The sequence below is a fragment of the Geospiza fortis genome, unplaced genomic scaffold, assembly GCF_000277835.1.
Source record: "Geospiza fortis unplaced genomic scaffold, GeoFor_1.0 scaffold366, whole genome shotgun sequence".
Taxonomy (NCBI): Eukaryota; Metazoa; Chordata; class Aves; order Passeriformes; family Thraupidae; genus Geospiza; species Geospiza fortis.
The window spans coordinates 603,994-621,387 of NW_005054342.1; positions in this window are offsets into that span (position 1 = coordinate 603,994).

Consider the following 17,394-nt stretch of genomic DNA (forward strand, 5'->3'; position numbering starts at 1 on the left):
TTGTAAGAATAAGTTCTTAAAATAAAAAAGAAAAAAGTTCCTCCACTGCAAGTCAAGAGATGAAATTAGTATTTTCCTTGTGGAGGTTTTCTTTGACCAGTCTCTTGACTCTACTGAGAAGCAATTTACCTATTTACTGGCAAAACCCACTACACTTGAAACCATATTAGAGTGACAAGACTAGTTTTCCTTGCTTGATGAGAAGCTTTGAACAAATTGGCTTCACTCTGGCTTTCAGTAATGCAGAATTTTCATGCTGCCAACAGGAGATTCCTGCCAAGCCAAGTAAGCAGCTGTTTGTTGGTAAGGTAGCCCTCATAGAACAGATATACCAAATGAATAGCAGAAAAAAATGTAAAGAGAGAATAGAAAAGATTATATAGAACAATATATGCAGATGATATAGAACAATATAATGTAGTCAAGATAAAAAAAAAATAAAAGCTAAGAATAAAAGATTAAATAAAGAGAAATAAACTCCAGAAGTTTCTGTCAATTTCTGTATAATTTCATTTTCATTTATTGAATAATGGATCTTTATTGCATTGATCCTTCTTTTTCTTGTGGAAGTGCTTATATCTCTATGCTTAATGCTGTTTCCATTTTCCTATTAAAAAAAAAACTTGGTTTATTCTGGATTAAATTAAAAAAAAAAAATTGGAGTCCCTTTTCACAGATACCATGGAAATGGTACCAAAGGGATAGCATGTAGGAATTATTTCACTCAGTGCCATTAAGCTGTGAGGACTGCCACAGTGTGCATCAAATCTCTATTCACTCTGGTTTTGAGCACATCTCACCTTCCCTGCCTCCGCTGCTGTGGAGTCAGAACCTTCCATCAGATGACTGGGATGCACTTGAACAGTGTAGCAACTTTTGACCCATCAGTATGAGCTGTTAACTCTACAATGGCCCCAGTCTTATCTGCTGTATGGGACTAAAAGCCTACCAGCCTCTTCTAGAAAGAGATTTTTTTCACCCCTTTCATTTTTTTTTTTCATTATTTTGCACCATTTTAAGATAATTTACTCATACTTTTGAGCAATGTTTAAGTTGAGGTGAACAGCCTGCACAAGCTTTATTAGATGTAAACCCTACATAAACATGCAATGACTAGAAATAAATTTCTGGTTTGCATGTAGGAAAAATACCAAAAATTTGGTCTGCTCAAAGCTTCTTTTGAAACCTGAAGAGCTTACAAAACTGTGTACACCATAAATTATTATTCAATACTCAAACTCTGAACTGATTTAAGCATAGGTTCTTCTTATACCAGATATGCATTGACAATGAAATTATGGAGGGAGCTGAAATGTCTGAATGCCTATAACTAGCTCAGTCCATAATGCATTGTGGTGAGTATGGCAGTCAATGCACCTGAATCTGTAAATGTGTATAGAAACAAAGAATTACATATATTTTAGGTATTAAACCTTACTGTGGTGTTATCTGCATCTTCACTATAACAGTGGTGACTGCAATAGATCACAGATATATTCAATATAGGTTTAAACTAGTTAACTTGACTATTAGTATCAATTAGTCATGGCAGCCATATATAAATTAATAAAATTAATAATATTGGTTATAAATTAATAAATAGGTTATAAAATAATAAATTCTTTATTTGTAAAATTACTGTTATTTATTCTTTTTCACGGCCCAACTGGAACAATAAAGAAAGAGTAGCCAACAGATTCAAACACAGGAAATAAATCAAGGAATTCATTACCAAATTCAATCAAGACCAATGACTTAAAAATGAAAAATTAAGTAGAAAGCTTAAGTGTTTCATGTTTCTTCAGAATCAGAGGAGATGTTCAGTAACATGAGGTCTTGGAACTCAGTATATCTTGGCCTCTGATTTTTAGCACATAGTAGTAGATGTTGCTAGCCAGTGACCTTAATTAGCCAACACTTCTACTTTTTTATAAGTGAAATAAAAAGTGATTATATGTCATTGTGATATTTTTATAACAAAATATGTCTTTGAGAATAGTGATAGAGAAATGTGTGATACTCTTACCTTAATGTATTCATCACTAAACTTCTTATTAAATAGACCTTTTAAATTACATTCTACTGTGGAGTCAGTTGCAAACAGCAAATAGAGTAAAAGAAAGATTCTTAAAGCTAAGAGAAAAAGAAATGTGTGTGGCTTGAGAGAGAAGGAAAGGCTCAGGCAGACCTATAGGACCCTGAAACAATAGAATCATCAGCACTGCTTTACACAACGGTCTAATTCAATGTGTCAGGCCATAATCAGCTCCGTTTCACAGTGCTTTGCTCCATAAAAGCAGATTTGTTTAACCACAGCCTCTATTTCAGCTTGACTGAGAATGAAGAATAACCAATGAAGCCAGGCATATCTCACGGGTTATGTTATGGGCATATAGTGAATCCATCATTTACTGAAGAGGCAGAGAAAAAGTGACAGGCTCATTCATGCCTTAGAGTCATTTTTAGGCCTATTGAAAATTTTAATCTGTGCACTTTGGATGAACTTCCCCACTTCTTAATTTAGTACATGTAGCCATGTGATAAAGTCTGTCTGCCTCAGATAGGGCAGACTTCTCTAGGACATGAGTTCCTCCAAGCAGTTTTCTTCTATGGATTCAGCCTGACTGCCCTGACTTTACACAGACACATAAATCCCATTTACAGGACGACTCCAGAGTTAAGTGAATGCTGAAATCACGTATGCCCAAAGGTCAATGTAACACTATTCCAGCAATATTTTTAATTTAGCATTAAAGATAGTGTATATTTTAAAGATATATTTTCTTTAAAAAATACACACCTATACTTTACAACATGGTTCTTCTCTGCCATGTCTCTATATAATACTAAAGGTGTTAAAAAAATGAAAAGGAAAATAAAATTAAAAAAAAGAGACAATTTAAAAAAGTGTTGCAAATCAGCAAATTCAAGGAAATTGCTTATTTAGAAAGTGTATGCAGCTGTCAAATAAATGAAATTGTTATTAAAAATGGTGTCAGGTCAAATAAATGAGGTAAAAGCAACAGCTCAGATAAATGAGGTAAAAGCATTGGCGCATTTCTGCTAAAAGATTTCATGTTTGCCTCTCAGTGCCATGGATTGTGCTGCACTGCGCATTTGCTGTGCATGACAGATATGTTTGAAACACTGGAAGTACTGAGGCACAATGTGTATAAACGCTTGACCTAAACTTGACAGTCCCGATTAATAATATCAAGTTTGGAAAATGGCAGCACTTACAGCACTCACGCACACCCCGACATTAGATTTTACTCTTTGCAAAAAAACCTAAAATGACACGTGAGGTAATTTCTTAATGCCCAAAGTGAACGAAGAGCCATTCTTCTGAAATAGATTTGTTTTTAAAACATTTTCACATGAAATAGAGTAAATGCAGTGTCTTACATTCATTTTATTGACATCCCTGGGCTACAATATATTCAAGATGGCTGCACTTCAGTGAAATATGCAATTTGATGGCTCGCGGGTTTAATTTGATGGCTCGCGGGTTTATTGTGAACCTTTGGAAAGAGCAAATAACTCTGATGTTAAAATTCAAGAAGAAACAAAAATACTTACATTTTGCAGATGGTAGAACTTTGAAAATTGTGTGTGGCTTTGCTTTCCTCTGTGCTTTTGTGGCCATGTTTGAAGTGAACAGCTTGCCAAACATTAGGTCTACATCACTTCACTTTCTTCCCTCTTCTGCCTAACCTCCCATTTCCAGACATTTGAATTGAAGATTAAGAGGTAAAGAGAAAACTAACACGATCTCAGGGCTATGTATGGGGAGAAACGATAATCAGCCTTGCTTCTTTCAAACTTCAGATTTAAATGTAGAACAAAGAAATTTGAACATACTCTAAGCCAGCATTTGGCTGATTAAACGGTAAAAGTTCAAGGGGTGAGGAAGACCAGAGACACCAGTGAATGAAATTACTATACTGAAACAAAACATTACAAAATTAGGGCAAAGCATGTCCAGTCTCATAAATCTTGTTTATCAGAGGCTTTTTAAAAAGCACTTGAGCAGTGGGAAAATTTGAGTATTAATTTTTGAGAGTATTTTATTTATCCTTTTTTATTTAAAAAAATAAAGGTAATGGGTATAATGGGGGTATTAAGAACATTGTCAACCAGCATAATATACACAACACATTAATAACAGTATGAGACTTGTTTCTTTCTCACCTATTACTTTTGTGTATTTTTATATTATGGAGTTTAAATCTCATTTGGTGCCTTTAGAATTTAACACATTTAAAGTTACTAATTTTACAGCTGATTTTACAAGATTCCTGACAGAATTAATAAAATGCACTTGTTCTTATGCTCTGTCAATATTCTAAATTTTCATAAAGCAACTATATTTGTCTGAATGCAATATTTGGAAAAGAAAACTCATAAGAAAATGTCAACAACATAATATGCATAGCAATATGAAGAAATACATAATCTTAGAAGTATATTAAGTCAGATGAAAATGTTACAGCTGGATCTCCTCTTCTTAGGCAAATGAGATAATTTTGGATAAAGTCAAGAACAGACTTTCAGAAACTGATAGAAACAACATTAACTCTTTTTGCATTCTAAAAATATTACCTGAAATATGTATGCTGTCTGTTGGAGCTATGGATTTTTCTCATGTTCTGCCTCACATTATGAGGTAAGAGAATAGAATACATCTTGAATAATGCTTGAAATGGCAATGCCCTTCTATTTTCTATGATATAGATACAGTGTTTCACAGGATTCAAAAACCTTTATTTTAAGAACCAAGATCTCATTTCTGCGTACAGAGGGAAACGAGAGAATGCAGAAAACCTGTAAAAAAGCTTAATTGAAATTACTGCAGTGGTTTGGTAAGTTTCTGAAATATCAACCTTTCAAACCAGCATAAAATACTATGCACATAACCATAGAAAATGACTTATCTTTTCATAGCAATTTAATCTAACAACATTCTTTATTAAGTACATAATTTTAAAAAATGGATATTGAACTGTATTAAAATCTCTGAAGTCACATATTTGTAGACAGATGGTAGCTAGCAATAGGAAAGCTTGGATTAGACAGTTTTTTCTATGCCAGGTCTGTGCCATGACCACCACTCTTAGATGAGAAGTAACTCTCAAGTCTGGCTCTCTGAAACTGTTCTCAAAACTCTGCTGGCTTGATATGTTCCTGCTGTGAATGTGTGTATCTCCAAGAGTTTCAAAGCTGAAAATAATTTGTCAAGTTGAATGCTTGCCCTCATGTCTTCCTGCTTGACTTGTATTCAGCTCTGAATAGCTATTTGTAACATAGACAAAAATAAGAAAAAGAAACTTAAAATGTCCTATATCTGTTAGCATTGTGCATTGTTTGCTAATAATTCTGCGTTCATTATTTATATTTTAAATATTATTCTGAAAACAGGAAATTACTCTAAAAATTATGATTAGGTGAACAGTGAATATTTATATATATTGATAAATAGAAATAGATGTCTTATTTTTGTTCCAAAATATTATAAACATAGTATTTTATACTATATTTTGGAATGTATTTGATTTACATTTTCTGTCATAGATTTCTAATACTAAGATACTATTCAGTAATTTTTTCTGTTTGTGTAACTATTACCAGAATGAACAATTTTTATGGTCTTGATGAATTTTACAGTCTAACGGATTTTTAGTAAATTTTAATGAATAAGAATAATTTTGGGTTTTAGATTTACAAAATTACTCAGAGGTTTTTATTATATAATTATATTACTTGTTCTTTTTTTTTTTTTTTATACTTATCTGGTTTAGTGATCAAACTGAGGCTTTATTTTTAACAAGAAATGGATTACTGAGAGGATTTCCAATACTTATGCATCTGGAGATGAAATAGGGATTTCAAATGTGAATCTCTCAGATCAGACCAGTGCTGATTATAGTATTTTGACTTTTTGATTCTTGCACTAGGATTCACAAAGAAACAGTTATTCAAATTATTGATATTCTCAGATATAATTCTCCAGTTTAGCTTCAATTCATTCTGGTCAGGTTTGAGTCTGAACCAAATTTCAGAAACATGGATAGGCTATAAATTCAACTGTTATTAAAATAAATAACTTCCTGCATCATTTGACCAAGCTTCCTTTCTTATTAGGAAATCAAATGATTCTTACAAATTTCAGTAAATAATGTTTGACTGACTGTGGTAAAGAACTTGAAAATTCAATGACATAGTCAGGGTTTCCACCTTTAATCTTTTAAATTCAGAATTCTGGCTGATTTTTTTTGAAAGAAAACAATTTTTTTCCCTTCAATTTCAAGAAAAATATGTGCTTTCTGAAAACAAATTCAAAATCAAATTTGGTTTAAATTGAAGCTTTTATTAGATATGCACTGAACACAAGACACATTCCCATTTCTTGGAACAAGATAGAGTAAATCAGTGGTCAGCAAAGCCACGCGCAGCTTTTACCCAGAAGGAAAACATTTTGCACTTTCATCAGTTTCCTTTTATCTGCCTCTCTCTGTCCGTGCCACTCAGCTCAGCCTTCGATCTGATGAGGGGGCACTGGTGTCATGGCAGAGAATGTGAGCTAATGAAAGTGTAAAGCTTTGGTTCAACAGAGTAGAAAATTCCCATCTAGTCAGCAGAAACTGCAATCTGATACAATTGAGTTTTCAGTAGGTGTTGCTGTTAAGTCCTTAGAAGTCTGGGATGGTAAAACTTGTGATCCTCTAAACATTAAACATTAAATATTTGATTTTTTTTCTTTAATTACTTTTGGGCTTTTTTTCATCGGTTTGGGATTTTTGAGGGCGTTTTTGTTGGTTTGTTTGGCTGTTTTTTTGTTTTAAATTTATGAAGGCTTTTAACACCAAAACCCAATGCATTAATTTTATTATGTAGCATAGCTCATTAAATTACAAATACTTTAATTAACAATGCCAGAGAAGTGCAACAAATCTCAGTCCAGACTAAGAAGTAATCAAAACCAGAACTGGAATTCCTGAGAGTTTAATATAAGGTTCAAGTCCATATAGGAAGAGTGTAACAAAGTTTTATCAATATAGTAAATGCTCTTGTGGAATGCAAAAGCTGGGCGCATATAAGATTTGGATTCTCATTTGCCTTGTATTAGACTCTCTCACTCACAGCCTACTATCCTACCTGATCACCTCATTAAATATTTCTGAGGATAATTTGGTGATGTAACTATTTGCTATTGAGTTCCCCAGCATCTGTGTAAAAATGCAGAAAATCTAAAGAAATTGAAGAGTCTGAGCCACAAGAAATAATGGTTTTGTGCTTGTCACCTTACTAATAATAATAGATTTTTCCTAAAATAGTTTCTTCTGTGAACACTGTGGGAGGAATTGGTCTGACTTGACTTAGCCCCATAAAGTTTAGAATTCAGAATAATTATTCAAAGCTACTTTTTAAATTCTTACAGAGGCATTTCATTACCTCATCTTAGACAGTATAAGTTGTTCACAAGAAAACTTTTTCCATTGACTACTTGAAGGAAGACCAAGCTGCCAATTTTCACTGACACTCAGGTTATGCTAAAGATCAATCCAATTAATCAAACATCTCTATTTCTTCAAGGATTGTTCTGACTGCTTATTTTTGCTAAACTGGCATTTTCCTGCCAGCTTGGAATGCAATTTATTTTGAACACCCTCAAGAAAGGTGAAAAGTCTCCAGTGTGCACACACCAATATGGAGAGAGTGGTACCTAATACGCATCAACCTGAGAAAGACTCAGAAGCAAACCTGGCATTTAAAGCATCTTCAGAGAGAGAGAGAAAAAAAAAATCTCTTGAAAGCTGCGAAAAATAAAAATACAAATAATAGAAAATTTTATATCAGTCACTGGTAGTTTTCTATTTTACCAATAAAGAGGGAACATTTAAGATAAATTATTCTCTTGGGGTATCTGCCATTCCATGCATCATTACACAAGAAATGTGGGATTTTGAAAAACATCAATATTCTTGGCTAACTTGCTGCAAATGCTAGTTCTGTGTGAACCTTTGACTGTCAGTATTCATTGTGAAGTTAGGAAGTATTTGGTGGTTTTTCAGCACATAAGATCTCTTCTGAGAATCTATCTTGCACTGGTATTTGTCAGATGCCTTATTTAGAGCAGAGCTATCTTTTAAAGAAAAAAAGTAATTGTAGACTCTGAGCAATACTATTTTGTTCCAGTTTTGCATAACAGCTATCATCATAGCACTAGATTATTATCAATTACACTTAAGGTTTCTCTTTCTTTTTAATCTTTACATTTCTTTAGCAGCTCTGCAATATTGCCCTAGAAACAAGTTACTAGGTTACAAAAGATATATGCTTTAGCAGTTCACAGGACTAAAGAATATGAAGAGATGTGTTTTTATGTATACTTAAAATACTATTAACATGTTGCATTTTTTTTCCTAGGGAAGCAAGTATTCAGATATTCAGAACCTGAAAATTACGTTGTTAACTCTGCCATCAGTGATAATTTGTCAGCACTACATTTTCTGATAATGATTCTAAGAATAAAAATTACCTGAAATCCGTCTTGATTGAAAGAGTTTCAGATATTCAAAATAACTTGTAATTTATCATTAAGCATTTCTAGGAAGCCTCAAGATTCAGAGAAGGTTAAAACAAATCACGTAAACTGCAGCGTCTCAGTTAGGAAGATTTTTGGTAATTATTTTAAATACTCATTTTCTTTGGCTACACAAATTTGGCAATAGGTCCAACTAACTATTTCAGCATAAAGCTCTGCTTTGAAATTTAAAAGAACCCAAAATTGTTAATTTAAAATATTCAAATGTGAACAATGGCAAAAAAACTCCAATGATTTCAAGCTCTAGGTTATTGTGCATCATGTGATTCAAAGAATAATACGGGCAACACTGCAGTGTCAACAATGTGTCATCCATTAACACTGATGCAAATGCATTTTGACTGGTGATAGTGCACTTGAAATTTTCACAACGTTTCCACAAATGTGCAAAAGAACCAAGCAGACAAACATATGCTATCCCTTTTATACTACCTTTAATATTCCTGTACATTGTGTTCAACACCATATTCTGTTCTTTCCCAGCTAATGTGAGGGATAGAAGATCACCAACAGGGCTACATTCTCAAAGAGAATATTTTTTATTATTTATCTACTCTTATTCCCTTGGTAGTTACTTGACCTATTGCAACTTTCTGTTGGATGATAAAAAAACCATCCAACTGCCTTTTCCTTTTTGTTGTTTTTTTTAAATTTGTTTTTTGTTTTAAATAGATTACAAAAAATAAAGGCAGATAAAATTCATTTTACGCCCGTGACAAAGTGTTCATTTCCTTATCCCTGTAATAGTGTCAACAAACTTCTGTGGGTAGATAGTCTGGACACAGACATTATCCACTTACAAATTTTTCACATAGTATTTCAGTTATGAAAGAAATAAAAAATGTCATTAAAATTATCCAAACAAACCCCAAACCTCTGAAACAGCAGTGGACAGAACAGATTTGAGCTCCAGAGAACTAGAAAGGATTTTGTCTGAGACAAGCCACGGAGAGCAGAGTAAATATTATTTGATACAATTCAATTACAGCTTGACACAGGACAGTAGACAGAAAAGTATGTCTGAAAAACTGAAAGCAAAAGGTTGGGAAGCGCAATTATTTGGCTTTTCACTGAATATTTAAACTCCTCTTTTCCAGTTTCAACTCAGCTGAAAGGAAGTTACTGACTCAGATAAATCACTGCTGTGTCTTTCACTAGTGTCCTTTGAATGGATTGGTTAGGACTGATGCATTTTAAAATGGTTTTCTCAAAACGTTATACATTTCTGTGAGTACACACATGACCCTTAGTCAGAGACACAACCATAATATGTTAATTTGCAAATACTTGTTAGATATACTGATGACAGCTGTTCATCGCTTACTGCAAGAAAGAGTAATAACGAGGATGCAAATACTGGGAGTGGAGTTTGTATAATGAATCATGTCCCTTATGCAGCCTTGTTTCCAAAGCAACTCCTCTAAAATCTGTGGTACTCCCATTTGGTATTGAGGTGTTTTGCTGTTACTACGTCAAATCAGTCAATAATTATTGTCCTTTCCTGCAGTCATTCAAAATAGAATACATAGAGAATAAATGATGTGCTATGTTGCATTGTTATGCTGTGTAAACTTAACACTTTTCCAAGAAAGCGCAACTTCAGTTTTTAAAAAGAGTGGTTATTAACAAGATTTTTAGTGGGGACTCTGTTAACTCACTGTAATTTGTTTTTTAAAATTGCTTTTCATCTTCAAATTGTGTGTACTGTTTCTTCCCTTCCTATGCTGCACAATATCTTAACTGATCCTTAGTCCTGCTGATACTAGTAAGGGTTTCATACAAGTAAATATTATTCAGGACATGGCTGCAAGAAATTGTTTAAGAGTGAAAAGTGTTGTGCAGTATAAGGATATGTTTTAACAGGCATTTAAACTGACAGTGTCTTCCATGGTGTGAAATTCTGTTTTATTCAGCTCAAAGACCAAAGACTATTGATTTGTATCAATAAGGTACAGGCTGTGGTGTTAATTCTCTCTTTGGTGTCTGTTTATAGCTGTTTTTGTGATTAACAGATGCTTTTAAAGTACGCTAAAACTGAAATTTATACTTTTCTGTAAAGTGTATCAGACAGTGTTGTGGACTCTTCACCACCTGTGTAATTGCTACTGAATACTGTGAACTGCTACTAAACTCAGCATAAAAAGTATTTTCCTGTTTAAAAGTGACAGAATTTCTTTTTATAATGGAAAATAACTATCTGATGTCCTTGGACCCTAAATCGGAAATATTTTAAAGGAAATTTTGTATAATTTTTAAATGTCAGAAAAAAAGGGGGTTTTAATTCACAGCATATTTTAGTTTAGCCTGACTCTAACATTCCTTTCATATCTGATTTTTCTCTCAGACTTTTGTGGACACACCATAATTACTATGGTCTTGCAAATTAAGTAGAAAATATTATACACTCCCTGTACTGCCATTCTTAAAAATAAAAACTTTGACACTTGCTAGATTCTGCATGTGTTCATTCTCATAGAAACAAAAAGAAACCTCCATTGTAAAATATCAGCTGTTGGTTTCGTCTCTGTTCTCTTCCCTAGAACAGTTTCTTCTGGAACTTGTACACAATTCCTCCTTCAGAGTTAATTGTATCTTCTGCCAGAACTGAAATCAAAATGGTAGAATTTTCTTGTACCAGCCTTGAAATGAAAAAATACTTGTTATTGTAGAATATTATTCACAGTAGGTACCCAACACATTTCCACAAAAATTGCTAGACAGGAATACACTCACCACTTTTCTTGCAAAAAAAAGTTCCTAAGCATTGTATTTGAACACGTAGGATTTTTCCAAATGTTGTTTTATGTATGCTCTTTGAGATCATTAGTCATAGAAGTACCTAATAGCATTCTTTACTCTGCTGAATGAATATAAACTCAAATGCATGTGGAATTAGTGAAGTGTAAAGGAGAGGCCCTCCTACTGCCTCAAAAATGTTATGATCTGCTGGTAGATTTTGATTTGAAATGCATGTTTCTCTTGGTATGTCAGCAAAATTAAAGCAATAAACTTACCACTCTTCTGCCTAATAGAGCAGGACAGTGTAGGAATTAGACAAAAAGACCAATAATATCTCTTTTTCTACCCAATAGCATATCTATTTTTCCACCCAATTCAATAGAACTGAAAATATTTGGGAAAACATGACCTAGGGTTCAAGAAGCAATAGGAATGCTTTCATCATATTCCCCCCCACCTCCCCCACAGAAGCACAACTCACAATTAATCTATTTAAAAATATTGGGAAATAAGTATCAACATTATAAAAATCAGTCTGTTGCCACTGAATTTTCTGAAGTCTTGTAAAAATACAAAAGCCTATTTTCCTGAATACAGACCCTGATTTATTGAAGATTATTGAGTTGGTATTTGAGCTGCTGCTGCCTGTTTGTACATTGAAGATACTTGTTCTGTTTTCTCACAAATACTGTCCGAACATGAAGATACTGTATATATATATTTTTTTTTTTGTTATCATTTCATCAGTAACCAAACAGAAGAGAATTTTTCAATTAATATATATTTTTAACAAGGCTCTTAAATGAATATGATATGAAGCCGAGGGTGCGCTTAGATAATTGTCTAATGTGAACTATTTTCATGTTTATATATAGAAAAAAAAAGATGAAATCTGACCTTCTGGAAAAAAAAATTATTTTTTTCAGGAAACACTCAGAAGTAAAATGACCAAGTCTAAACTCTGCCACTGAGAACTTGTCCTGTGTTGTGAATTTCAAGGAGATGATGTTTTAAAATACCAAATAAAAAAACCCAAAACCTTTCTCTCTGAAAAAAACATAATGACTGCAAAATAAAAAAAAAAAAGAAGAAAATCTGTAGTTCTTGGGTGCCTGATACTCAGCTCCTCTTTGGTGAACATCTACTACTACATTTGATAATCTCTGTATCCGCTGGGGATAGTCATATTTAGTAAAATAGGAAACACTGCCTGAAACAGGTTTACTATGTTAAAAATGCGCCCTTTGTATGCTCCATGTAACAGGATAGAGGCATTGCAGACTTCCCACCCCCAGTTCACAGCTATGCAAGTGGCAGAGAAACAGTCTGCCTCTGAACAAGCACAGTCCCTTGTCTGTGAAAGTTTCATGCATGCCTTTTCATGTTGTTTAGCATTTGACACACTCTATCAAAGTTACGCTTCTTGTTGCATTGCACTACACATTGGCATGATGAAGCAGGCCACCGCACACACCGATACACAGGACAAATTCATGACCAAAGTAAGGGCTGGGAGGGCATTTCTTCTTGTAATGACATTAGTAACAAATAAAAAATTTAAGACTCTTGGGAAGTATTAAGTTCATGTTGCAACACAGTAGCCTGAATTTTGTCAAAAGGCTCTTAGAACACCCCAGCCCCAAAAAGGGAAAATGTGTCTTGTTATCTGAGCTAACAGATTCAAGTACATTTTATTATGTCTCTTTGCATTAGGAAGCCGCCATTAAATAAAAGCAAAGCTTTCTAAAGTGCCCTAGAGGGAATACACATGGAAGTGTGCTTCAAATGCCCTCTGTGCTGTAAGTACTACTGCAAAGCTTGTTTCATACACAGTAACTTTTCTGCTTTCTCTTCCCTGCAAGTGACACTGCAGTTGAAATGATTTAATGCTGAATTATTTGCTTCTGAAATAATAGACACTATCCTTGTTCCCTAATGATAACATCATTGCTTGCAACAGATTCTTTATGACATATTAAACAGAAGAAGTAGCCTGCATAGCTGTCAACTACTATTTTCTGGATAGGTAACAATTATGGATTCTTAAGGTACATACAGTAGAAAGAAATAACAAAGCAAGGCACAAACTAACAAAAAAAAAAAAACAAAAGAAAATGAAAAAGAAAAGAAAAAGCTGAACCCTTCTCGTATTATCTTATTTTTCAGAGTAGGTCACTGAGCACTGAAAATAAAACCTAATTACTCCCAGTTGAAAAGTTCAATGTCACTATTATGGTATGACCTACTTTCTGAAGCTCTGAAATTTTTGGCTGGGTGGATAATGGTTGAATATATTTTTTCACTATATGGGCAGCCCTTTGCATCATTTTTAATATAACACAAAAATCTGAACATTCACTTAAATAAATTGATACTATTATTAGAGGAATATATGAAAAATGTAGGTGAAGCATGACAAGCAACAAAGTAGTACAATTATGTTGGGCTAGAATATGTATTTATGATTAGAATCAGATGCAAATTCCACTGTATAATAGCATGAAAGAGAAATAATAATTTTAAGGAATTATACAGATTATTAAAATTAAGTAAATATAGCGTCCACCATTAATTTCATAGTAGGTATTTATGGGCTCAGCATTTCAACATTTTTTATAATGACATTATTCATTTAAATTTTGGTCCATGCATGAATGTTTCCACTGCCCATTAGTTTTGTTTAGAAGGAAAGACATGTCATTTTGTGAAAAATGAGAGTTATTAGGAGTTTGTTGGACTGCTCCTGATAGAAACTATGAAATTAAATCAAGTAACTGTCTGCTTTTCAATTTATTTTTCCCAGTATCTTGACTGAAAAAAAAAAACTAAATGTCTTTAGTGTTTTTACACAGAGATAGTCTTTGACCTGCTAAACTTAGCACATTATCCTCAAACAGATATCCTAAAGAGCTGAAATACGAGCAAATGACAGACTGAAATGTTTTAAATAGATGAGCTTTTGGCATGTAAGATAAGTCTGACAAACTCAGTACTTACATAAATAAATGAATGCTGAGTTGTTAAAATAGAAATATTTAAATTTATTTGTCTGCTGTAGAAAATAAATTTAAACTGTCATGATTTGTGTCAGTGTAGAAGGGTGTGTTAATTGCTTTCAGAATCTCAGGTACCAAAAAAACTTACCACAAATGTGGCTGAAGGAAGCAATTGGGTGGAAGAGGATCACTGTATATAGAGATTATTATTAAATTTTTTTTTGTCATAAACTATAAAAATACATTTTTTGTTGGTATTTTGTTGGTATTAATGAATGTATTAATATAAGTGGATTTCCTTTCAAATTTGATCAAACATCCTGCTTATACCCATAGCAGACACTGAACTTGTTCAAGAGTAAGCAATTTGAAGGAAAAAGAAATTATCCAAGTGATCACTTAAACACTACTTATTTGTTTGTTTATGAATTGAGACAAAGAATCACATGGATCATATATAAAATATTTGTAATGAATATGTAACCCTTGTGTTAAAAGTGTGACCGTGTCATATTCATAAAGTAAGTCTTTCAAAAAATTAGTTGTGGTGCCTAACAGCTTTGCTTTTTAGGTAATTATATTCTATGTATTTTATTTCTCTTCCTAGAGGAGAAAAAGTTGTGCACCTGCAGCTGAGAAAGTCAATTGTGCCTTAGGTTGCATAAAAAAGCATGGCCAGCAGGTCAAGGGAGGTGATTCTGCCCCTCTACTCTGATTTTATGAGACCATGTAGAGAGCTGTGCTCAGCTCTGGGGTCCCCAGTGCAAGAAGGACATGGGCTTGTTAAAGTGGGTTCAGAGAGGGGCCATAAAAATGATCAGATGGCTGGAACATCTCTCCTATGCAGTTTGGCTGAACATCCGAACAGGCTGCCCAGAGAAGCTGTGGATGCCATTCCTGGAAGTGTTCAAGGCCAGATTGGATGGGACTTTGAAAACTTGATCTAGTGAAAGGTGTCCACGTCCATTGTCAGAGTGGTTGTACTAGATGATCTTTAAAGTTCCTCCCAGCCAAGCACATTTCATGATTCTATATTTTTTCTACTTATAACTTAGCAGTGGTTTTTTGCCAGAAAATATTAAAAGCAATGAGAAAGAGACACAAACCCAAAGCTAGGTAAAAAACTAGGTAAAAATCACAGGTTTGTGCTTCTCTTTACAGGAAATGCTTATAAATGAGAAAATGAAGAATAACCAAGAAACAATAAATAATGAACTCCTATATTTTCTGAAAAAAAGTTTAAAAATTATTTTGAATGCTTTCCCAAATGGAACTTTATTGGAATGACTCTATGATTATAATGAATTATATAAGTATCAAAAAATATAGTCTGACAAAATAAAGTCTGTGCCGAGATGATTCACTGAATTAATAAGATCATAGAATGGTCTGGGCTGGAAGGAAACTTCCTTTAAAGACCATCTACTCCAAAACCCCTGTCATGGGCAAGGGCACATTTTGCTAGATCAGGTTGTTCAATGCCTATCCCATGTGACTTTGTATATTTCCAGTGATAAGGAAAATATACTTTCTATCATTAAAAAGTTTGTTATAATCTGGAAAATTCATTTTGTCTAGGCTGAAGGACAGGGGTCCTTACAGATATGTAATTTAAGGGCAAATATTTCTATTTTGCAAAAAAAAATGCTTAACTGAGAATTAAGAAGAATATTTTAGCTTAGATCATAAGCTAAAGAATATTTTTGGAACTTTGATCATAAGACATACTAAATTGAAAAAAAAAAAAAGCCTCCAAAGGATGATTTTGGTGTTATCAATTGCCTTTGGTTTTAATGTAAAATGTTATTATAATTTTTAAGCTGCTTCCCATGATCATCTAAATTGATCCTTTGTTGGAGTTACATTAGAATGAAGGGAGTAAATAGCATGGGAAAAAAATCTCTCATTAAACAATTAACTTTCATAAGTAGACAGATTTCACTCTTTAGATCTTATTTATCCAGTAATTTTCAAATAATAAAATAAAAATTATTTCAAATTCCATCTTTCCATATCCAAGTCTTAATACATATATAACTATAGAAATGCTGCAGCTATAGCTATATAATTATTATGATGACTGTTCCAGTAATGGGATGGCAGCTTCTGTCCATTGAGATTAGTAAACATTCACAAATTAAATTTACAGAAAAAAATGACTTTGCATCTCGGTTCTAATATTTAAGATTGTCCTTTTTTATTTTTTCAATTTAGGTACGTAGTCTATTTAGGTTTTTTTCTACATATGGGGGAAAAAAGACATTCTAGCCTAATACATGCTAGCCATATTTTCAGCAGAATTTAACAAATCTATACTGGTAATAAATAATACCAAAAAAGCAAAAACCCATCAAGTATTAACTCTGAGATTTGAAAAAAAGTTTGTTGTTGTATAAAAGATGAAAATTCTATTGAATATCTAATTAGCTCAGGGGGTTTTACTGTTTGAAGGGAATGTGTTTACGTGTGTTGCTCCCTTTAACTGTTATGAGCCATGATGTTTCAGCCTGGAGCTGAAACCTGTCTTTGAATCATCTGAAATGATTCTACAGACAATCCCTTTAAACCACAGAAATAACCAAAATAACATCTTGAAGCTGAACTGTGAGACCTGAAATGCATTTTTCATTCTCTTTGTAGCAAAGGTTGTCAATATTGCTATAATCAATAACTGACAACTTTGTACAATCAACTTTATCACAGCTACTTCTGGTGCCAGAACAAGTTGCATATACCTTTAGAAGTGAAGGACACTATATTTTTGACTACTTTTATTCAAAACTTTATTAATCCTTACTTCTCCTGCATCAATTAGGCACCATATTTTTGAAATTAGATACTTTGCTAAATATTTCGCAATGAAATCTATTTTTAATGTACATTTTGTGTGACATGTAGAGACCATACATGTTCTGGTACCAAAATGTCCTTGCCCGTGGTTTAGAAATGGCAATTTAATACCTTCAATTTAGTACTCTCATCTCCTTTTTTCTGCCCCTCTTTTTTCTGCCCCTCTCCCTTTCCCCCTGTGGCAGTCCAAAACCAGACTCTGAC